Source organism: Carcharhinus amblyrhynchos, unplaced genomic scaffold (genome assembly GCF_965287045.1).
Source record: "Carcharhinus amblyrhynchos unplaced genomic scaffold, sCarAmb.v2.hapA scaffold_47, whole genome shotgun sequence".
NCBI classification, from domain to species: Eukaryota; Metazoa; Chordata; class Chondrichthyes; order Carcharhiniformes; family Carcharhinidae; genus Carcharhinus; species Carcharhinus amblyrhynchos.
In genome coordinates, this window is record NW_027649788.1 from 2610630 (window position 1) to 2635245 (window position 24616).

The 24616-nt window shown below is 44.8% G+C and overlaps 1 pseudogene; it reads left to right on the top strand.

The window, feature by feature from the left end:
- The first annotated feature begins 19164 nt into the window (after nucleotides 1-19164).
- LOC145337377 (large ribosomal subunit protein eL42-like) lies at nucleotides 19165-19549 on the top strand (annotated as a pseudogene).
- The last annotated feature ends 5067 nt before the right edge of the window (nucleotides 19550-24616 follow it).

A 24616-nucleotide genomic window follows, 5' to 3' on the forward strand; every position in this document is an offset into this window, starting at 1 on the left:
TTGCACTGAATCCAACAACTGAAAGTCATGGGTGAGATGGAAATAGTTCATCCAACACAACACGACTACAAGAATAATTCAGGAAATTTATTTTCTCCAGATTATTTACTCCATTAGAATTCAAACAATTGTGTCAATTCAATGCAATGCAACATGACAAGAAACAGATTTATAGCAGAAACAAGCTTATGCATAGTTACACTATATAATGTGTTTTAGCTACGTACCAGGAACACCAACTAAGGCAAGCAACAGATAGAATATTTTCCTGACCAATTGAATAGGTCGATGCATTTTCTGCGTGGAATGGCCCTCTTCCTTTGCTGAGCAAGTTATTCCTCTGAATTAAAATCTGTAGTGACACGTCCCTGTGCATTCACCTTTATGCATTCCCTCGATTTCCAAGGAGATACAGATGTTGCAAACGTGTTCAAAAAAATGTTATCCTTATGTTAGAACAAACAAATTATGCCAATGGGATAAATTCCCTGTGGATTGAATACCCAAGACGCTGAGACTAAATTGAATCAATGTTTTTCTTTCATTTACTAAGCAACCGTTATTATATGCAATACATATTCATAATTGGAGACTATATTAAACAGCAAACGAAAGTGATATCATTACCCTCCAACCACCATGACTCCCATGCCTTGACCTCATGTCAGGAGTGCAAGGACTGGGAGTTGAATGTCCAAAGCTACTCAGTATTCTAAAAGAATATACATGGTAGAACACGATCTGGGGTTGCTTTACTGGTTATATATAACGTCAAAGCTCCATGAAGAAATTATATTGGCATTAAAGATAAAAATGTTGCTTCTATCAGGGTGGAAATAAAAACAAAGAAAGGACATTCTGGTAGGAGTAAGTTGAGGGCCCCAAGCTTTAATTCCAAAGTAGGGTACAGTATATAACAATAAAAAAAAGAATGCTCCTGAGAAAAGTGCAGCAGTAATCACGGGTGATTTAAATATGCATCTTGACAGGATTAATGAAATTCGCAAAGAAAATCTCTCTCTTAACGCCAGCAGTTATTCAGACGATATCTCCCACCGAACTTGCATTGCAGGTGTTCTGCGCCAAATGTCTTCTCATTCTATCATTAGAGTTCACTAATCATGATTGAAATCATCCCTTGTCCTCCCGAATTATCAACATCAACCTCATGATACAACATTGCTATCTTTCACATTTTCCGTATACTCAGCTCGGCTCACCTCATCCCAAGAAAGTAGTCACGGAATGTTTCCTTTCTCTTTAGATGATACACTTCTTGCCGTGGACTTGAACACACTCTGGAAACTCTTGCCCACTTTCCCTTTGATGTCAACACAGGCACATGTCTTGTTGCTGAGGATAATCTCATGGGGTCCGACCCATTTCGATGTGAACCCTGTTTGATCAGGGGGCAACTTGGATCAAAACCCTGTCCCCTACCTGGGGAAGTGTAGGGGTATGGCAGATGTCATGTTTCCGAACCTGGTCTTTTATAGCCTGTTGGTCTCTGGCTGTGTGGTGTAGCTCTCTGAGTTGGTGGTCTAACTGTTGCACATATCTTCTCATTTTATCCCGGATGGGTGCCAGTTCTTCTCCTCCTACCGTTATGTTTTCTGGGAGTCTCATTGCCCTCCCTGTCATGAAGTCAAATGGTGTAAGTCCTATGGAGTGTCCTGGGGTGTCTCATAGGTGCATTCAAATACAGGGAAGGACATCTACCCACCCCTGAGCTGTCTCAGCAATTGACTTGGCAATTGCGTTTTTAAGTGTGCGGTTCATTCTCTCGACCATCCCAGAACTCTGAGGGTGGGATGGGATATGGAATCGTTGTCGGATTCCCAGGGTCTTACAAGCCTGTTTCATTATCTTGCCTGTGAAGTGTGTCAAAGAACAAAGAAAGAACAAGGAACATAAACAGCCCGGGAAACAGGCCCTTCGGCCCAACGAGCCCACGTCGCCATTTTAACATTACCAGCCCCCCCTCCACCCATGACCCTTATCTACACTCCACATTGAGGGAAAACTGATTTCGGGACAATTTATTCCTGCCAATCAGCCGAACAGCACATCTTTGGGGTGTGGGAGGAAACCGGAGCACCCGGAGAAAACCCACGCAAGCACGGGGAGAATGCGCAAACTCCCACAGACACCGGCCCAAATCCATGTGTCTGCACAGCAATCAGCGATAGTCACTGAGCTGTCGTCTTGCCCAGAATCTTGTCCAGTTTAGGCACACACTAACGACATGAAGCACTAGGCCAATCTCGAACAACCAAGAGCAGCCCCAGTACGACCCATCGCGTGTATGCCCCTCGTTGGACACGAGGTGGACCGACGTCAAACCTGTGAATTAAAAGAGAAAAACATTAGTATCATATCACATCCTATTACATTACCAGGGACGTCCCAATGCTCATGATATTTATTTAAAACAATCTCCAAAATCCTCCCATCTCCAACCCACTCATGTGCCTGTCTAAGTTACTCTTAAACAACTCCAGTGTGCCTGCCTCCACCACCTTACTTGGCAGAGCATTCCATACCCCTTCTACCCTCTGTGTGAAAAACCTCCCTCTAATATCCGTGTTATACCTCTCCCCACTCACCCCAAGCCCGTGGCCCGTCGTACTGTGTGTCTCTAACATAGGGAATAGCATACCTCTGTTTACTCTATCTAAACCCTTCATAATCTTATATACCTCTATTAGATCCCCCCTCAGTCGCCGTCTTTCATGGGAAAACAGCCCAAATTTGCTGAATCTTTCCTCATACCCCAGTCCTTCCATACCAGGCAACATCCTGGTAAATCTCCTCTGCACTCTCTCCAGAGTCTCCACGTCCTTCTGGTAGTAAGGCGACCAGAACTGGACGCAGTACTCCAAATGCAGCCTAACCAACGTTCTATACAACTGCAACATTAGACTCCAGCTCTTATATTCTATACCCCTCCCTATAAAGGTTAACATACCATAGGCTTTCTTCACCACACTCTCCACTTGCACTGCCACCTTCAAAGACTTGTGCACTTGCACCCCCAGGTCCCACTGTGTTTCTATACTCTTTATAGGCTAACCCTTTATCATATAACTGCCCCCTACATTATTCCAGCCAAAAAGGGACGGACAGCACGGAAGGAACTCCAAGACTCGCGCACTGCGCAGGCCCTTTGTGGGTTTTTAACGGGGGAGGGGGGGGGAGGGCAGATGAAGAAGCAGTTCTCCGTACGCGCATGCGCCGGGCTCTTTGAGCGCGTGCAGTTTTACTTCACAAACAGCGACGCGCAGTCGCAGAGTTGCTTCTTTCCAGAAGTTTCGGCGGTAGAAAGTCCGGGTGAGAAAGCGATGCAAATATTTATACTCGGTTCTGAGTAGGGAGGATTTTCAGCTTTTTTAATCGTGTTTAAGAAGCGGCCTGGTTCCTGGACCAATTCTGGGGAGAAAATGGCGAATTCCGACTTTCCCAGATAGCAAAGAGAGTGAAGATGGAGATAGTGAAATCAGAGAGAGTAATCCCAGGGAGATAGAGATAGTGAAATCAGAGAGAGTAATCCCAGGGAGATAGAGATAGTGAAATCAGAGAGAATAATCCCAGGGAGATAGAGATAGTGAAATCAGAGAGAGTAATCCCAGGGAGATAGAGATAGTGAAATCAGAGAGTGTAATCCCAGGGAGATAGAGATAGTGAAATCAGAGAGAGTAATCCCAGGGAGATAGAGATAGTGAGATCAGAGAGAGTAATCCCAGGGAGATAGAGATAGTGAGATCAGAGAGAGTAATCCCAGGGAGATAGAGATAGTGAAATCAGAGAGAGTAATCCCAGGGAGATAGAGATAGTGAGATCAGAGAGTGTAATCCCAGGGAGATAGAGATAGTGAGATCAGAGAGAGTAATCCCAGGGAGATAGAGATAGTGAAATCAGAGAGAGTAATCCCAGGGAGATAGAGATAGTGAAATCAGAGAGAGTAATCCCAGGGAGATAGAGATAGTGAAATCAGAGAGTGTAATCCCAGGGAGATAGAGATAGTGAGATCAGAGAGAGTAATCCCAGGGAGATAGAGATAGTGAAATCAGAGAGAGTAATCCCAGGGAGATAGAGATAGTGAAATCAGAGAGAGTAATCCCAGGGAGATAGAGATAGTGAGATCAGAGAGTGTAATCCCAGGGAGATAGAGATAGTGAGATCAGAGAGAGTAATCCCAGGGAGATAGAGATAGTGAAATCAGAGAGAGTAATCCCAGGGAGATAGAGATAGTGAAATCAGAGAGAGTAATCCCAGGGAGATAGAGATAGTGAGATCAGAGAGAGTAATCCCAGGGAGATAGAGATAGTGAGATCAGAGAGAGTAATCCCAGGGAGATAGAGATAGTGAAATCAGAGAGAGTAATCCCAGGGAGATAGAGCTAGTGAGATCAGGCAGTGTAAACCCAGGGAGATAGAGATAGTGAGATCAGAGAGAGTAATCCCAGGGAGATAGAGATAGTGAAATCAGAGAGAGTAAACCCAGGGAGATAGAGATAGTGAGATCAGAGAGAGTAATCCCAGGGAGATAGAGATAGTGAAATCAGCGAGAGTAATCCCAGGGAGATAGAGATAGTGAGATCAGAGAGAGTAATCCCAGGGAGATAGAGATAGTGAAATCAGAGAGAGTAATCCCAGGGAGATAGAGATAGTGAGATCAGAGAGAGTAATCCCAGGGAGATAGAGATAGTGAGATCAGAGAGAGTAATCCCAGGGAGATAGAGATAGTGAGATCAGACAGTGTAATCCCAGGGAGATAGAGATAGTGAGATCAGAGAGACTAATCCCAGGGAGATAGAGATAGTGAAATCAGACAGTGTAATCCCAGGGAGATAGAGATAGTGAAATCAGACAGTGTAATCCCAGGGAGATAGAGATAGTGAAATCAGAGAGAGTAATCCCAGGGAGATAGAGATAGTGAAATCAGAGAGTGTAATCCTAGGGAGATAGAGATAGTGAGATCAGAGAGAGTAATCCCAGGGAGATAGAGATAGTGAGATCAGACAGTGTAATCCCAGGGAGATAGAGATAGTGAAATCAGAGAGAGTAATCCCAGGGAGATAGAGATAGTGAAATCAGAGAGAGTAATCCCAGGGAGATAGAGATAGTGAAATCAGAGAGAGTAATCCCAGGGAGATAGAGATAGTGAGATCAGAGAGAGTAATCCCAGGGAGATAGAGCTAGTGAGATCAGGCAGTGTAATCCCAGGGAGATAGAGATAGTGAAATCAGACAGTGTAATCCCAGGGAGATAGAGATAGTGAGATCAGAGAGTGTAATCCCAGGGAGATAGAGATAGTGAGATCAGAGAGAGTAATCCCAGGGAGATAGAGATAGCGAAATCAGAGACTGTAATCCCAGGGAGATAGAGATAGTGAAATCAGAGAGTGTAATCCCAGGGAGATAGAGAAAGTGAGATCAGAGAGAGTAATCCCAGGGAGATAGAGATAGTGAGATCAGAGAGAGTAATCCCAGGGAGATAGAGATAGTGAAATCAGAGAGTGTAATCCCAGGGAGATAGAGATAGTGTAATCAGAGAGTGTAATCCCAGGGAGATAGAGATAGTGAAATCAGAGAGAGTAATCCCAGGGAGATAGAGATAGTGAGATCAGAGAGAGTAATCCCAGGGAGATAGAGATAGTGAGATCAGACAGTGTAATCCCAGGGAGATAGAGATAGTGAGATCAGACAGTGTAATCCCAGGGAGATAGAGATAGTGAGATCAGAGAGTGTAATCCCAGGGAGATAGAGATAGTGAGATCAGAGAGTGTAATCCCAGGGAGATAGAGATATTGAGATCAGAGAGAGTAATCCCAGGGAGATAGAGATCGTGAGATCAGAGAGTGTAATCCCAGGGAGATAGAGATAGTGAAATCAGAGAGTGTAATCCCAGGGAGATAGAGATAGTGAGATCAGAGAGTGTAATCCCAGGGAGATAGAGATAGTGAAATCAGACAGTGTAATCCCAGGGAGATAGAGATAGTGAAATCAGAGAGTGTAATCCCAGGGAGATAGAGATAGTGAAATCAGAGAGTGTAATCCCAGGGAGATAGTGAGATCAGAGAGAGTAATCCCAGGGGGATAGAGATAGTGAGATCAGAGAGTGTAATCCCAGGGAGATAGAGATAGTGAGATCAGAGAGTGTAATCCTAGGGAGATAGTGAGATCAGAGAGTGTAATCCCAGGGAGGTAGAGATAGTGAGATCAGACAGTGTAATCCCAGGGAGATAGAGATAGTGAGATCAGAGAGTGTAATCCCAGGGAGATAGAGATAGTGAGATCAGACAGTGTAATCCCAGGGAGATAGAGATAGTGAGATCAGAGAGTGTAATCCCAGGGAGATGGAGATAGTGAGATCAGAGAGTGTAATCCCAGGGAGATAGAGACAGTGAGATCAGACAGTGTAATCCCAGGGAGATAGAGATAGTGAGATGAGACAGTGAAATCCCAGGGAGATAGAGCTCGCGAAATCAGAGAGTGTAATCCCAGGGAGATAGAGCTAGCGAACTCAGAGAGTGTAATCCCAGGGAGATAGAGATAGTGAAATCAGAGAGAGTAATCCCAGGGAGATAGAGATCGTGAGATCAGAGAGAGCAATCCCAGGGAGATAGAGATAGTGAAATCAGAGAGAGTAATCCCAGGGAGATAGAGATAGTGAGATCAGACAGTGTAATCCCAGGGAGATAGAGATAGTGAGATCAGACAGTGTAATCCCAGGGAGATAGAGATAGTGAGATCAGAGAGTCTAATCCCAGGGAGATAGAGATAGTGAGATCAGAGAGTGTAATCCCAGGGAGATAGAGATCGTGAGATCAGAGAGTGTAATCCCAGGGAGATAGAGATAGTGAGATCAGAGAGTGTAATCCCAGGGACATAGAGATAGTGAGATCAGAGAGTGTAATCCCAGGGACATAGAGATAGTGAAATCAGAGAGTGTAATCCCAGGGAGATAGAGATAGTGAGATCAGAGAGTGTAATCCCAGGGAGATAGAGATAGTGAAATCAGACAGTGTAATCCCAGGGAGATAGAGATAGTGAAATCAGAGAGTGTAATCCCAGGGAGATAGAGATAGTGAAATCAGAGAGTGTAATCCCAGGGAGATAGTGAGATCAGAGAGAGTAATCCCAGGGAGATAGAGATACTGAGATCAGAGAGTGTAATCCCAGGGGGATAGAGATAGTGAGATCAGAGAGTGTAATCCCAGGGGGATAGAGATAGTGAGATCACAGAGTGTAATCCCAGGGAGATAGAGATAGTGAGATCAGAGAGTGTAATCCTAGGGAGATAGTGAGATCAGAGAGTGTAATCCCAGGGAGATAGAGATAGTGAGATCAGAGAGTGTAATCCCAGGGAGATAGAGATAGTGAGATCAGACAGTGTAATCCCAGGGAGATAGAGATAGTGAGATGAGACAGTGAAATCCCAGGGAGATAGAGCTCGCGAAATCAGAGAGTGTAATCCCAGGGATATAGAGCTAGCGAACTCAGAGAGTGTAATCCCAGGGAGATAGAGCTAGCGAAATCAGTGTAATCCCAGGGAGATAGAGCTAGCGAAATCAGAGAGTGTAATCCCAGGGAGATAGAGCTAGCGAAATCAGACAGTGTAATCCCAGGGAGATAGAGATAGTGAGATCAGACAGTGTAATCCCAGGGAGATGGAGCAGTGAGATCAGACAGAGTAATCCCAGGGAGATAGAGATAGTGAGATCAGATAATGTGTAATGGGGGGAGGGTGGGAATGGAGGCAGTGAGATCTGTCTGTAAACACAAGAGGATGGTACCAATATGAACAGACAGTGTCCAATCCAGGCAGGATGGAGACATGGCGATCAGACAGTGTGTCAACTGGAGAAAACGGAGGCAGCGAGTTCAGACAGTGCGTAACCCGGGAAGGATGGAGACTGAGTTCGGGGGCATGGAGCCAGTGAGATCAGACGGTGTGTAACCCGGAAGGGATGGCTGCAGTGTGTAGCCTGGGGAGGATGGAGGGCGATGCTCACGGGTAAGGCCATAAGAACATAAGAAAATGGAGCAGGAGTAGGCCATCCAGCCCTTCCAGCCTGCCCCGCCATTCAATAAGATCATGGCTGATCTGAAGTGGCTCAGTTCCACTTTCCCGCTTTCTCCCCATAACACTTAATTCCCTTGTCTATCAGAAATCTATCTACCCGTGTTTTAAAAATATTTAGCGAGGTAGCCTCAACCACTTCAACGGGCAGAGAATTCCAGAGATTCACCACCCTTTGAGTGAAGAAGTTCCTCTTCAACTCCATTCTAAACCGCACCCCCCCCCCACCCTTATGTTGAGGCTGTGCCCTCTAGTCCTGCTGTCCTTTCTGAGCGGGAAGAATCTCTCTACTTCTACCCTATCCATCCCTTTCATTATCTTGTACATCTCGAAAAGATCCCCCCTCATCGTTCTAAACTCCAACGAGTACAGACCCAGTCTATTTAGTCTCCCTTCATAGTCTAACCCCCTCATCTCCAGTATCAGCAGTGAACCCCCTCTGCACTCCCTCCAAGGCCAAAATATCCTTGCGCAAGTACGGCAACCAAAACTTCACACAGTACTCCAGCTGCAGCCTCACCAATGCCCTGTACAGTTGCAGCAAGACCTCCCTACTTTTATATTCTATCCCCCTCGCTATAAAGGCCAGCATCCCATTCGCCTTCTTGATCACCTGCTGCACCTGCAGACTGGGTTTTAGCGACTCATGCACAAGGACCCCCAGGTCCCTCTGCACCGTAGCATGCTGCAGCTTTTCGCCCTTTAAATAGTAATCCCTCCTACTATTATTTCTGCCAAAGTGGATAACCTCACACTTGCTAACATTGTACTCCATCTGCCAGGTCCTCACCCACTCGCTCAGCCTATCCAGATCCCTCTGCAGACTTTCCACACCCTCCACGCAATTTGCTTTTCCACTCATCTTCGTGTCACCAGCAAATGTCGTCACCCTAAACTCAGCCCCCTCCTCCAGATCATCTATATAAATGGTAAATAGCTGAGGCCCCAGCACCGATCCCTGTGGCACTCCACAAGTCACCAACCGCCAATCAGAATAGCACCCATCGATACCAAATCTCTGCCTCCTATTGGACAACCAATCCTCTATCCACACTAACACCTTACCCCCAACTCCATTTTTAGTCATTTATTTTTCATCAAATTGATTTTCCCCAGCTACATTTGCACTTTTCATGTGTGACACTTCCCTTCCTTTTCTGGAATTCTCCATCTGAATATCAGCGAATAGACACGGATGAACACTTACAATAAACCAGAATTCCAGAGTGAGATTGACCGTACTTCCTCTGAGCCTTTGAATAATGTTCCCTTAACCTGTGTATTTGTTTGGATGATGCAACGTCTGAGCATCTGACATTGTTTTCTTAACCTCAGAAGTTGACTACCCGCACTATAGTTTGAAAAGATTATGCCGTTTTGCTGCGTTTCCCAAAATAATGTCTTCATTCGTTGGCGTCCAGAAAGGAATCTAGCATTTCACTCATTCGTTCCTTCAAACGAGGGAAGAAGTGTTAGGGCTTTTAGAGGGCATTAAAACCAATAAATCTCCGGGGCCTGATTGCATTTATCCTAGGCTGCTTAGAGAGGCGAGGGATGAGATTGCTGGGCCTCTGACGCAAATCTTTGTCTCTTCTTTGGACACAGGGGAGGTCCCAGAGGACTGGAGGATAGCGAATGTGGTACCGTTGTTTAAAAAGGGTAGGAGGGATAGCCCAGGTAACTATAGGCCAGTGAGCTTAACGTCAGTGGTAGGTAAGTTGATGGAGAGGATTCTTAGGGATAGGATGTATGCGCACTTGGAGCATTGCGATCTGATGAAGGATACGCAGCATGGCTTTGTCAAGGGGAAGTCTTGCCTTACGAATCTGGTAGAATTCTTTGAGGAGGTGACAAAAACGGTTGACGAAGGACGAGCCGTTGATGTCGTCTATATGGATTTCAGTAAGGCGTTTGACAAAGTCCCTCATGGTACGTTGGTACAGAAGATTAAAGCTCATGGGATATATGGTCAGGTATCTAGATGGGTAGAGAACTGGCTTGCAAAGAGGAGTCAGAGAGGAGTTGTGGAGGGGTCTTTTTCTAGCTGGAGGTCTGTCACTAGTGGTGTGCCGTAGGGCTCGGTACTGGGACCCCTTCTCTTTGTAGTGTATATAAATGATTTGGAAGGGGGAGTCGGTGGTGCGATCAGCAAATTTGCTGATGACACCAAGATGGCTGGATTGGCGGGCAGTGAGGAGCAGTGTCTCGCAACACAGCGGGATATTGATAGGCTGGTTGATTGGGCAGATATGTGGCAAATGGAGTTTAATCCGGATAAATGTGAGGTGATGCATTTTGGCCGGAATAATGTAGGGGGAAGTTATATGATAAAGGGTAAGCCTGTAAGGAGTATAGAGTCGAAGCGAGACCTGGGGGTGCAAGTGCACAAGTCTTTGAAGGTGGCAGTGCAAGTGGAGAGTGTGGTGAAGAAAGCCTATGGTATGTTAGCCTTTATAGGAAGGGGTATAGAATATAAGAGCTGGAGCCTAATGTTGCAGATGTATAGAACGTTGGTTAGGCTGCATTTGGAGTACTGCGTACAGTTCTGGTCGCCTTACTACCAGAAGGACGTGGAGACTCTGGAGAGAGTGCAGAGGAGATTTACCAGGATGTTGCCTGGTATGGAAGGACTGGGGTATGAGGAAAGATTGAAGAAATTGGGGCGCTTTTCCCTTGAACGACGCCGACTGAGGGGGGATCTAATAGAGGTATATAAGATTATGAAGGGTATAGATAGAGTAAACAGAGGTAGGCTATTTCCTATAATAGAGTCACGTAGGACAAGGGGCCATGGACTTAAGGTGAAGGGGGAGAGGTACAACACAGATATTAGAGGGAGGTTTTTCTCACAGAGGGTAGTGGGGGTATGGAATGCTCTGCCAAGTAAGGTGGTGGAGGCAAACACGCTAGAGTCCTTTAAGAGTAACTTAGACCAGCACATGAGGAGTATTCGCAATAAAGTGGATGAACTTGCAGCGTGGACCAGTACCTGGGACTTTGATGTTGTGGCCATTTCAGAGACTTGGATAGAGCAGGGTCAGGAATGGATGTTGCAGGTCCTGGGGTACAAATGCTTTAGCCGGAGTAGAGAAGGAGGTAGAAGCGGGGGTGAGGTAGCATTATTGGTCAAGGACTGTATCACAGTGTCAGAGAGGAACTTTGATGAGGACTTGTCTGTTGAGGTAGTATGGGCGGAGATTAGAAATAGGAGAGGAGAGGTCACCCTGTTGGGAGTCTTTTATAGACCTCCAAAAAGTTCTAGAGAGGTTGAGGAAAGGATTGCGGAGACGATCCTTATTAGGAGTGAAAGTAATAGGGTAATTGTTATGGGGGACTTTAACTTTACTCATGTTGATTGGAATTGCTATAGCTCTAGCTCGTTAGAGGGGTCAGTTTTTGTTCAAAGTGTGCAGGAAGGTTTTTTGACTCAGTATGTAGATAGGCCGACTAGAGGTGAGGCTATATTGGATTTGGTGCTGGGTAATGAGCCAGACCAGGTGCTAGACTTGGAAGTTGGTGTGCATTTTGGGGATAGTGACCACAATTCGATTACGTTCACCTTAGTGATGGAAAGGGATAGGCATGAACCTCGGGTCAGTAGTTTCAGCTGGGGGAAGGGTAATTATGAGGCTATTAGGAGAGAATTAGGAAGCATTGGTTGGACTAGGAGATTACAGGGACTGGGAACGTCCGAGATGTGGAGATTTTTCAAGGAGCAGCTACTGCGGGTCTGTGATAGGTATATCCCTGTCAGGCAAGGAGGATTTGGTAGGCCCAGGGAACCGTGGTGCACTAAAAAAGTTGATTCGTTGGTTAGGAAGAAAAAGGAGGCTTATGTTCGGATGAGGCTTGAGGGCTCAGGTAGTGCATTAGAAAGCTTTAGATTGGCTAGGAGGGAGTTGAAGAGGGAGTTAAGATGGGCTAAAAGAGGATATGAGATGACTTTGGCTGATAGGATTAAGGAGAACCCTAAGGCGTTTTACAGGTATGTCAAGAACAGAAGGTTGGTTAGGGCAAGATTAGGGCCAGTTACAGACAGTAGAGGGAAGTTGTGTGTGGAACCGGAGGAGATTGGAGAGGCGTTGAACCAATATTTCTCTTCGGTGTTCACGCAGGGGGACATGAATGTAGCTGAGGAGGACACTGGGGTGCAGGGGTGTAAATTAGATAGTATTGCAATTGATACGGGGGATGTGCTGGATATTCTAGAGGGTTTGAAAATAGATAAGTCCCCTGGTCCGGATGGGATTTACCCTAGGATTCTCTGGGAGGCAAGAGAGGTGATTGCGGAGCCTCTGGCTCTGATCTTCAGGTTGTCGTTGGTCTCTGGTATAGTACCGGAAGATTGGAGGACAGCAAATGTTGTCCCATTGTTTAAGAAGGGGAGCAGAGACTTCCCTGGGAATTATAGACCGGTGAGTCTTACTTCTGTGGTGGGTAAGGTTTTGGAAAGGATTATTAGAGACAGGATTTATAGTTATTTGGAGAGTAATGAATTGATTAGAGACAGTCAGCATGGTTTTGTAGCGGGTAGGTCGTGCCTTACTAACCTTATCGAGTTCTTTGAGAAAGTGACCAAAGAGGTGGATAGGGGTAAGGCAGTTGACGTGGTGTATATGGATTTTAGTAAGGCGTTTGATAAGGTTCACCATGGTAGGCTTCTGCAGAAAATGCAGATGTATGGGATTGGGAGTGATCTAGGTAATTGGATCAGGAATTGGCTAGCAGATAGGAGACAGAGGGTGGTGGTTGATGGTAAATATTCATCATGGAGTTCGGTTACGAGTGGTGTGCCTCAGGGATCTGTTTTGGGGCCACTGCTGTTTGTAATTTTTATTAATGATCTGGATGAGGGTATAGTTGGGTGGATTAGTAAGTTTGCTGATGACACCAAAGTCGGAGGTGTGGTAGATCGTGAGGAAGGGTGTCATAGTTTGCAGGGTGACTTAGAAAGGTTGCAGAGCTGGGCCGCGAGGTGGCGGATGGAGTTTAATGTGGAGAAGTGTGAGGTAATTCATTTCGGTAGGAATAACAGATGTGTTGAGTATAGGGCTAACGGGAGGACTTTGAATAGTGTGGAGGAGCAGAGGGATCTAGGTGTATGTGTACATAGATCCCTGAAAGTTGGGAATCAAGTAGATAAAGTTGTTAAGAAGGCATACGGTGTCTTGGCGTTTATTGGTAGGGGGATTGAATTTAGGAGTCGCAGCGTCATGATGCAACTGTACACAACTCTGGTGCGGCCGCACTTGGAGTATTGTGTGCAGTTCTGGTCCCCACATTACAGGAAGGATGTAGAGGCTTTGGAGAGGGTGCAGAGGAGGTTTACCAGGATGTTGCCTGGTATGGAGGGGAGATCCTATGAGGAGAGACTGAGAGATTTGGGGTTGTTTTCGCTGGAAAGAAGGCGGCTAAGAGGGGACCTTATTGAAACATATAAGATGATTAGAGGTTTAGATAGGGTGGATAGTGATAGCCTTTTTCCTAGGATGGAGAAAGCTAGCACGAGAGGGCACGGCTTTAAATTAAGGGGTGGTAGTTATAGGACTGATGTCAGGGGTAGGTTCTTTACCCAGAGGGTGGTGAGGGACTGGAATGCCCTGCCAGCTGCAGTTGTAAATGCGCCTAGTTTGGGGGCGTTTAAGAGATCTGTGGATAGGTTTATGGATGATATGGGATTGGTTTAGATTAGTGGGTTAGTGTTGTTTTTTTTTTAAAAGCTGGTCGGCGCAACATCGTGGGCCGAAGGGCCTGTTCTGCGCTGTAATGTTCTATGTTCTATGACTGAGCTGGAGATGGGTGGATATAGGAGAACCTTTAATTAAGGGTCATTAGCATTGGGGTGTCCCTAGAAATGTAAATGGGTATAGTATGATAATAATGTTTTTCTCTGTTTTCATTCACAGGTTTGAAGTCGGTCCACCTCGTGTCCAACGAGGGGCATACACGCGATGGGTCGTACTGGGGCTGCTCTTGGTTGTTCGAGATTGGCCTCGTGCTTCATGTCGTTAGTGTGTGCCTAAACTGGACAAGATACTGGGCAAGACGACAGCTCAGTGACTGTCGCTGATTGCTGTGCAGACACATGGATTTGGGCCGGTGTCTGTGGGAGTTTGCGCATTCTCCCCGTGCTTGCGTGGGTTTTCTCCGGGTGCTCCGGTTTCCTCCGACACCCCAAAGATGTGCTGTTAGGCTGATTGGCAGGAATAAATTGTCCCGAAATCAGTTTTCCCTCAATCTGGATGGCCATAAAACATTAGATAGGGGTCATGGGTAGAGAGGTGGAGTTGAGATGGCAGCGTGGGCTCGTTGGGCCGAAGGGCCTGTTTCCCAGGCTGATTTGGTTCTTTGTTCTTTGTTCTTTGTATCACATTTGCAACATCATGAATAGGTTCAGTTATTGCTTCGATACAGGATACCTAGACACGGGATCACATGTCTATCTAGCTTGTCACTGATCGAGTGAAACATTCACTTTGATCTGTACAAGAGTGTCGAGCGTAACCTGGCAACATGGAGGTAAGTTTAGCCAAGAAGAGAGCTTGCATCTGAGTTTAATGGACGAATGAGATGCCATTATGCTCAGAAGTACAATACTGTTGGATGAGGTACTTAGCAGATATTTATATCGGTGTGTGCCTCTTAAACATATTTGATTTTAAGCTAATTCAAGGTGGGAATGCCAAACGCAGGACATTTAATCAAGACTTGGATTGATAAGTTCCAAATAAAGGATGTTTAGGCGTCTATTGATGTGTCTATATAGACGTCCAATCTATTGAGGAGCCACATTTAATTTGAATTTAATGCTCACTAGGCCGATGAAGAAAAATCGGAATTATATTTTTTAGCAGACACTAAACTTCAATGAACATATTTTGTGTGAAGAGAAGCAACTTTTCGAGTTAAAAAAAAGCGCCAGGTTGCAGGACACGCACTGCCCCGCACTCTCATCACTGCTCACATTTTCTCACACCCCTTATCAACTCATTCCCACAAACTCTCTCACCGTGCACGTACTGTCTTATCCATTCACACACTCACCAAAATTGAAATCTTTAGCTCCGTCAAGCTTTCTCACTCCAAAATTTCTCCTCTGAGAATCTCTCACACCACGTCCACTCTCTTAATATCCCAGACACTTCCAATCTCCAGAGGTCGTCTCATCTCCATCCTCTTTCTTTCTTTGTCTACCCACTCACCCCTACATTCTCTCAATCCCTAAATTCTCTCACCACCCCATACAACCTCCCACCAAACACTATCTCACCCTCACAATCTCTCAAACCCTTTCACATTCCCAGCCCATTTTATATTCTCTACGCCACACATTGCTTCCCCCTCACATATTGTCTCCCCCTCACACACACTGCCTGCCGCATAATCTCTCCCCGCACATTGTCTCTCTCCCCTCCCTCTTTCTCTCATTACTCCCTCTCTCCTCTTTCTCTTTTTTCTTTCTCTCCTCACTCATACTCTCTCTCTCTTTGACCCATTCACTCTTTCACTGTCTCACTGTCAGTCTCTCGCCAATGTGCCTGCTCTTATTGCCTAATGCATTGTTCCGGTGTTCTCTGGAAACCCAGACCTGCTACTCATGTCTGCAGCCATCTCTAGATGACCAGATTCCGCTTCTTGGTGCATGTGCTTGCTGGGACCCAATCCCTGGGTATGGCCGATGATCTCTTCGCCCTGGCACCTTTGTTCCCTTGCTCAAGGACTGAGACGAGCTTCCCTACTCCTTGGCTTACCAGCTCTCAGTTGTCGGCTCTCGTTACTTGGCTCCCCAGAAGTTGCTTTTCAGTCTGCAGCACTAAGTTCCCTGCGCCCAGCTCCCAGCCTCCTCAGCCTCGCCTCATTGTAGGGGGCCTAATAGCAGCAAATACGGGAAAGAGGCAACCTGCATTGGAGGATAAGACCCGCGCAGATTCTTCCATTCAATCCAAACTGACCCGAATTTTGGAAACTGGTTCCGGCGTCCGCAAATACAGTATCTGATTGCTGCATTCGTTGGTAACGGTGACAAATACCAACTTCTTTGAAGAAACAGAGCTGGTAAGATTGGGGAGGTGGAAAGCGAGCACAAACTCGGTTTTTCACCTCCCACCAGTACTTACAATCTCGCCTCATCGAAAGTCAGGTGGCACGAGGTCGTAAGATTGCACCCCTCAGCTTGTATTATAAGATCATCCCCAAATTTTAAAACAGAGCCAATTCGTTCTGGACACATTCGCAAAAGGAAACAATGTTTCAATTTCCGCCTTGTCTCAAGGTGAGGATCTTATATATTTCAATCCACTCACCCCAAACTTTTCTAAATTCGAGAGCACACAAACACAGTCTCTCCTATTGGCGAAAGGATATATTGGCCTTGGAGGGAGTACAGAGAAGGTTCACCAGGCTGATACCGGAGATGAGGGGGTTAGCCTATGATGAGAGATTAAATAGACTAGGTCTGTACTCGTTAGAGTTTAGAAGGCTGAGGGGGGATCTTATCGAGACTTACAAGATAATGAAGGGGCCAGATAGGGTAGAGGTAGAGAGATTATTTCCACTTAGAAAGGAAAACAGAACTAGAGGGCACAGCCTCAAAATAAGGGGTGGGGGCAGTTTAGAACGGAGTTGAGGAGGAACTTCTTCACTCAAAGGGTGGTGAATCTCTGGAATTCTCTGCCCATTGAAGTGGTGGAGGCTACCTCGTTGAATATATTTAAGTCACAGGTAGACAGATTTCTGATAGACAAGGGAATTAAGGGTTATGGGGAGAAAGCGGGAAAGTGGAACTGATCCCCTTCAGATCAGCCATGATCTTATTGAATGGCGGGGCGGGCTCGAAGGGCTAGATGGCCTACTCCTGCTCCTATTTCTTATGTTCCTATCTAACTTCATAAGGCACCAGATCAGTCCAAGCATGAAACTAGTAAGACTTCTCGGAACTGATCTGCAGCCTTGCTTAAATAAGGCGTCCAAGGCTTCACCCAATATTCTTAGTCTTCCCAATCAACTGGGTAACTAAAGCCTAACATCCTTTAGTGTTGTATTTAGTTCCACGCTCAGTAAATTAGGCTTTTTTTAAATATTTGCTAACATATTATGGATCTTTTGGCCTTGGAGGGAGTGCAGAGGAGGTTTACTAGGCTGATGCCGGAGTTGAGGGGGTTGAGCTATGAGGAGAGGCTGAATAAACTAGGCTTGTACTCGTTAGAGTTTAGAAGAATGAGGGGAGATCTCATTGAGACGTATAAGATGATGAATGGGATGGATAGGATAGAGGTGGAGAGGCTCTTCCCGCTCAGAAAGGACAGTAGGACTAGGGGGCACAGCCTCAAGATAAAGGGGGGGCGGTTTATAACGGAGTTGAGGAGGAACTTCTTCACTCAAAGGGTGGTGAATGTCTGGAATTCTCTGCCCGTTGAAGCGAGGGGATTAAGGGTTATGGGGAGAGGGCGGGAATGTGGAACTGAGCCACGACAGATCAGCCATGATCTTATTGAATGGCGGGGCAGGCTCGAAGGGCTAGATGGCCTACTCCTGATCCTATTTCTTATGTTCTTATGTTTGCATGATGGATTGGGCTAAATTCATAACCTTGCTTCTTGGGCAGAGCAGGAGCCATACCAAGCTGTGAAACAATGAGAAATAATGTTTTCTATGGTGCATCTGCAAAAGTTGGTGAGATTTGTAGCTGACATGCCAAAGTTCCTTAGCCTTCTGAGAAAGTAGAGGCATTGATGGGCTTTCTTAATTTACAATGTCATCATAGGGGGACCGGGACAGGTTGTTGGTGATCTGGACACCTAAAAATGCAAAGATCTCGACGCTGGGTGCTATTCGGATTGGCGGTTGGTGACTAGTGGAGTGCCCCAGGGGTCGGTGCTGGGGCCTCAGCTATTTACCATTTATATAGATGATCTGGAGGAGGGAACCGAGTGTAGGGTGTCAAAATTTGCTGATGACACCAAGATTGGGGGAAAGGCAAATTGTGCGGAGGGTGGGGAGAGTCTACAGAAGGATCTAGATAGGCTGGGCAAATGGGCCAGGAAATGGCTAATGGAATTTAATGTTGGCAAATGCGAGGTGGTCCACTTTGGTAGGAATAATGGTAGGAAGGATTATTACTTACGTGGAGAAAAACTGTAGCAGGCGACGGTGCAGAGGGACCTCGGGGTCCTTGTGCATGAGTCGCAAAATCCCAGCTTGCAGGTGCAGCAGGTGGTCAGGAAGGCGAATGGGATGCTGGCCTTCATAGCGAGGGGGATTGAATATAAAAGTAGGGAGGTCTTGCTGCAGCTGTATAGGGCATTGGTGAGGCTGCAGCTGGAGTACTGTGTGCAGTTTTGGTCGCCGCACTTACGCAAGGATATTTTGGCCTTGGAGGGAGTGCAGAGGAGGTTTACTAGGCTGATGCTGGAGTTGAGCGGGTTGAGCTATGAGGAGAGGCTGAATAAATTAGGCTTGTACTCGTTAGAGTTTAGAAGAATGAGGGGAGATCTCATTGAGACGTATAAGATGATGAATGGGATGGATAGGATAGAGGTGGAGAGACTCTTCCCACTCAGAAAGGACAGTAGGACTAGGGGGCACAGCCTCAAGATAAAGGGGAGGCGGTTTAGAACGGAGTTGAGGAGGAACTTCTTCACTCAAAGGGTGGTGAATCTCTGGAATTCTCTGCACGTTGAAGTGGTGGAGGCTGCCTCGCTAAATATTTTTAAGACGCGTGTTGATGGGTTTTTGATAAGCGAGGGGATTAAGGGTTATGGGGAGAGGGCGGGAATGTGGAGCTGAGCCAAGACAGATCAGCCATGATCTTATTGAATGGCGGGGCAGGCTCGAAGGGCTAGTTGGCCTACTCCTGCTCCTATTTCTTATGTTCTTATGTTATGTTCTTAAAAGGACACGTGTTCTATGTCCTGCATGTTCATGGGAAGGAAGGGGAGGAGGGTTGTGTTGGCTGGAGTTCGGTGGATGTCTGCAAATAATCCTATCCTGGGTGTGATTGAAGACTCTCTATTGTTTTGAAATTGAAGAGGAACAGGGAGAGACCTGAGCTTTTTTTCCGCTCACCGCCCGGTTTGGGAAAATGGTCAACGTACCAAAGACCCGGAGGACATATTGCAAAAAAAAATCGGAGGCACCAGCCCCACAAGGTTACCCAGTACAAGAAGGGAAAGGATTCCTAATATACACAGGGTAAGAGATGTTATGACAGAAAGCAGAGAGGTTATGGTGGACTGACAAAACCTAAATTTGGGGAAAAGGCTAAGACCACAAAGAAGATTGTGCTGAGATTGGAGTGTGTGGAGCCCAACTGTAGGTCAGAGAGAATGCTGGCCATGAAGAGATGCAAGCACTTTGAGCTGGGAGGAGATAAGCAGAGGAAGGGCCAAGTCATCCAGTTCTAAGCTGCATTCTTTGTTTGTTGGAGAACCAATTCACAATAAAACATCTCAAAAGTTAAAAAAAAACACACAGGGAGAGGCCCGGAAAGGAAATGTCGTTTGTCCGGTCAAGCCTGTGCCGACAAATGATACTTTTCTAAACTAATGATTTTGTTTTGCATCTACGCAGCCTGTATCTCTGTATTCCCTGTTTATTCATGTATCTATCTGTCAAGTTGTTTTTTTGTAACCATTGCTATTACATCTGCTTCTGACATCCCCTCCGTCAGCGAAATACAGGTACTTACCACCCTCTCTGTGAAGAAAAATCTTGCCTCTCTCATCTCCTTTAAAGTTTCCCTGTTATCCCAAAAAAAAATGTCCTGTAGCAATTGGCATTTATACCCTGAGATAAAAAGACTCTGACAAGACATTCTCCCAATTGGTCTCATAATTGTGTAAACATCTATCAGGTCGATCCTCAGCTTTTACCAAAAATAATCTAGTGGTTGGTGAGTAAAGTTGAACATTTTGAGATTGGAGCATCAGATGTGTTGCATGTGGTGGAGTTGAGGTTTGAAGGAAGGAATGAGTGAAATGCTAGATTCCTTTCTGGAGGGCAAGGGATGAAGACAGTATTCTGGGAAATGCAGCATAACGGCATCATCTTTTCAAACTATAGTGCAGGGGGTCAACTTCTGAGGTTGAGAAATCAATGTCAGAAGCTCAGACGTTGCATCATCCAAACAAACACACAGGTTAAGGGAACATTATTCAAAGGCTGTATAGAAGCAGACTAAGAGCAAGTTCGGTCAATGTCCATTTGGAATTCTGGTTTATAGTAAGTATTCATCCGTGTCTATTCGCTGATATTGAGATGGAGAATTCGGGAAAGGGAAGGGAAGTGTCACACATGAAAAGTGGAAATGTGAGTGGGGAACATCAAATTGATTTTAAAAAACTGATCGAAATGTGCAGCCTTGCCAGAAAGATGGAATGATAGAAACTGATTTTTTAATGTTTCTAATAAAGAGATGAAACGGCGACATAAGCAGACCAGAGACTGCGAAGAATAGAGGGCAATTTCAAATCAAAGTATTTGAGTTCAGTGGAAATGCAAAGGTAATATATGTCTAGGAATGTTTCCTCAGGGGGAACTCAGGAGATTTTTAAAATGAGTTTCAGATCTCACATTCCATTATCCTAGAATTGTGCAATTATAGAATGTGTGCAGAGCGAAAAGAGTCCAAGAATCTGAATAACTTATTCAAATCGACGGATCTGCTAGTACATTTTGAATCAGACAGGGGAACGTATCCCGTGGTGTGATGAATTGCGCTACTGTGTTGGGCAGATTTATTTTCATTTAATGGAGGGCGGGTCCGAAAGGCCATTGGTTTCAGAAAAATAGGCTGATAAGGAATATTCACACGAGGACAAAACATGATCAAACTGTCGTTTTGCGGTAGGAAGATACTATTCGAACCTCTATCGTCATTCGTTCACCCTATAAACAGACCACAAGTCATTGGGAAATCTTTTCTGTGAGTCCAAATACACTCTTCCCATTGCCAACTGATCAGGGCCATATTGTGCACAGAACAGGGGAAAACAACGAGACTGTGAATGTGTTGAGTCATCTCGCTTTCTTGGATTCGCCATTCAAGGCATTGTGTCTTCCCATGGTATCTCTTTTTACTGGAAACATTTCCCAATCTCCAAAACAGACGAAGCAGTTGACGGACAGAGACTCTGTTCTGTCAGAAGTTAATCAATTTGTGTTGCAAAGATAGGCAACTATCATAGAGGATGAGTTATGTATGCAGGATTGATGCATACTGTGGGGATCACGGATGGCCGTTTCGACCCTGTCTGGGAGCAGAATTCATGATTAATATAACAGTTCTTGTTAAACTGGGAAACTACATCAAATATTTGCAACTCATGGTACACATGATTCGTCTGTTTTGGATAATGGAACCGCGTACACAATGTTTTTTTCAAGAATTTATGCAAAACAATGGCATATACTATTTCCGTACTGCACCATTTCATGTGATTTCAAATGGTTTGGCAGAGCTCTGAAGTAGGGATTGAAAAAAAACTGGTAGATGATTCGTTGAGTACAAAGATCTGAAGATTTTTATTCCCGTATTGTTTCACGCTACAAATGACAACTGGGCTATTTCCAGCGGAACTGCTGCTATGTGAATGGTCAAGTGTGACGTGGATCTGTACCGTCAAAATCTCATAGCAAAACAGAACAAGAGACAAGAGAAGCTGGAACAGTTCGGGAGGGCAAAGTATTACTGATTCACCATTTAAGTTCAGTATGTTCCTCAGTGGTTTTATTCGATGATAATTGTTTTAATGGTGTTGAGGGACTTAAGCATTTGTGAGTTTTGACTTTTTTTGGTTTTGATCGACAAGAGCGTGACCTGGAAACAAAGAGAGAGAGGGATGGAGAGAAAAAAATAAGAGCAGATTTACAGAGGGACAGACAGACAGGTAGAGGAATGGATAGAGAGATAGATAAACAAAAAGGTAGACAGACAGACAGACTGGCATACGAGCAGAGAGACTGTCAGACAGTCAGGTGGACAGAGAGCTAGATGGATAGATAAGTAGAAAGATAACCAGATAGACAGACGGACGAGTGCACGGATGGGCAGACGGACGGGCGGACGTGTGATGGATGGACAGATGGATGTTAGAGAGACAGACAGACAGACAAACAGAGCCCCCGTTATTTCCTTCTCATAATCTGCATGCCACCACTAGCCATTTTGCTGTGTCACTTTGGTGTGTCCGATTCTACCTGCTACAAATTTGTAGTTGCTACAAATCATTCAAACTTTTCCCGTGTGTTTATCGATCCGTTTATTGTTTTGCCTGCGTTTTTCCACTCATTGCTTTTTTTCCCAGTCCTTGAATTGGTCGCTGTTTGTCTGAGGTCATGGACTGATTCTGTGTACGTTACCTACTGCGATTTTGTTTCTCATCCTGCCTCTCTCTATTGCCTCCTGACCCATCGTTAATAGTACTTCCACGTTTTTGCCCTTCCAAATGTTTTACTTCTGGTTCACTGAAGGTCACCTATTGCAGCACACCGATGCTGTGAGCTGTTTTCATTCTTTGCATTTATTAATTAATTTAATAATTGATGTAGCAGGATATATCACTGCTCCCTTGAACTGTTCTCTGAATTTCGACTGAGTTGCTACATAAATAAATGTGTTTGTGCAGCAACTTAAATTGCGCAGCATATATGCAATCTTTTCAAATATATAAAATGAAAGAACATCTAAGCTATTTGGAACATTAAAGAAGTATAAAACATACAGCAGCCACAGAAAGATAAAGCTCCCGGATATGATGAATAGTATAACTATAGATTTCCTTCTGCTCTCCATTTCTGGATCATTGCAATTATCTGCCTTTTTCTGACCCCTCAATCCCTTGCGGACTCGACTGGCCACTAAAATGTGTCTGACAGTCAGAGCGTTGAGCAACAGAATTAACCCGAATGGCATCAACGGGTTTAAAATCTTTTCAAAATTTCTGAACCCAATCCATCTAGGGTCAGTGAAATAGCTTGGCTTATTGGAACAGTACCATGGTACATTGTCGACAATAATTTTAGGTTTAAATCTAAAATAGATAGGAATATTTTTCAAACCGATCAAAGAACTGGTTGTTCCTAGAACGATGGACGCAGTTTTCTTGGTGCAATATTTTGATGCTAACTTTTGGCAACAAATGGCAACAAATCTATCAAAGGTGAAAGCGACAGTGAACCAGACAGAACAGTCTGTGGCTGCACGGAGCAGGACATAGTGAACACTACACACAGGCGTTATTGAGAGGAAATTAGGTGGGAAATAATAATCATTGATTCGATAGAGAATGACCTCAGTAATAATGACCAGTAGATCCGCTATGGCCATTGCCATCAGGTAGCACGTGGTACAACTGGAAAGGCCGCATTTCCCGTTGGCCAGAATGATGATTGCCACTGAGTTAACTGCAAAAATACAAGAGGAACACACATTATAAGCCAACAATAAGCACCTTCCCTTTCTGCACATAGCATACATTTTTTGCAGCAATAAAGCATTCATGGGGATTCCGACGTTTCCAGATTCCCTTGCAAACTCAAAACACTCCCTCAAACAGAGAAAACGATTCGTTTCGTTCCATTCCCTGGATTCTGGAACGGAGCTGTTGATGTTTCAGTGTTTTATATTCAGAAGAATAATGATGTGAGGATTCAAGCATGTTCAAAGTGCAGCATTAATATCTGCACAGAAGATCACTAAATTAAGAGATGGTGTGTTATTTGTGGTGAGACACCTTTTGCCTTTTGTTTGTGTTCCTATCTTCACGTGATTTTTATTTTGTTGTTGTACAGGTGTATTATTACTGAAACCACACCAAAACTATGGAGGTGTGGATTAGCTAAAAATAACGTGTCTCCATAATATGGAGACGAGAAGGATAAGGGGTGACTCAAGAGAAGAAATTCAAATTTCCGACAGGCTTGAGATTTTGAATGTGGATAAGTTACCTGTAACACTTCTGAGGCTGCGCAAACCTCGGTTTCTTCAAAACTAGGCAAAACTATTTATGAATCCACTATATATATATATGCATATATATATTACATATGTAGAGATATGTATTTCACAGGCAGTATTTTATTCCATGACTGGAGCAAAAGTACATTTGCTACTACATAGAATCATAGAGTACTTAAAGCAAGGAAGGAGGCCTTTCGGCCCATTATATAGCAACTGGCTCTCTGAAAGAATATTCACACAAGTACCACAACCATGACCTATCCCTTTAACATTACACATTACTGATTTTAGTTTGCATACCGATTTCCATTCAATGCCTTGAAAGGATATTCTTCCATCATTTGGATTATGGAAATTCAATCCACATACCAACAACAGTCTGAGTAAAACTAAACGCACATTCTCTTTCAAACTTTGTGCCCATTATGTTGCATCTCTTCTCCAGTTGTTGATGCTCTCTCAATTGGGAGCAGTTTCTCATTGTTTATGTTATCTCAGTCCCTCGGCATCTTGAACAACCACATCAAGTGGCACCTCAGCCTTATTTCCTCCGCAGATGATAGACCACTCTCTC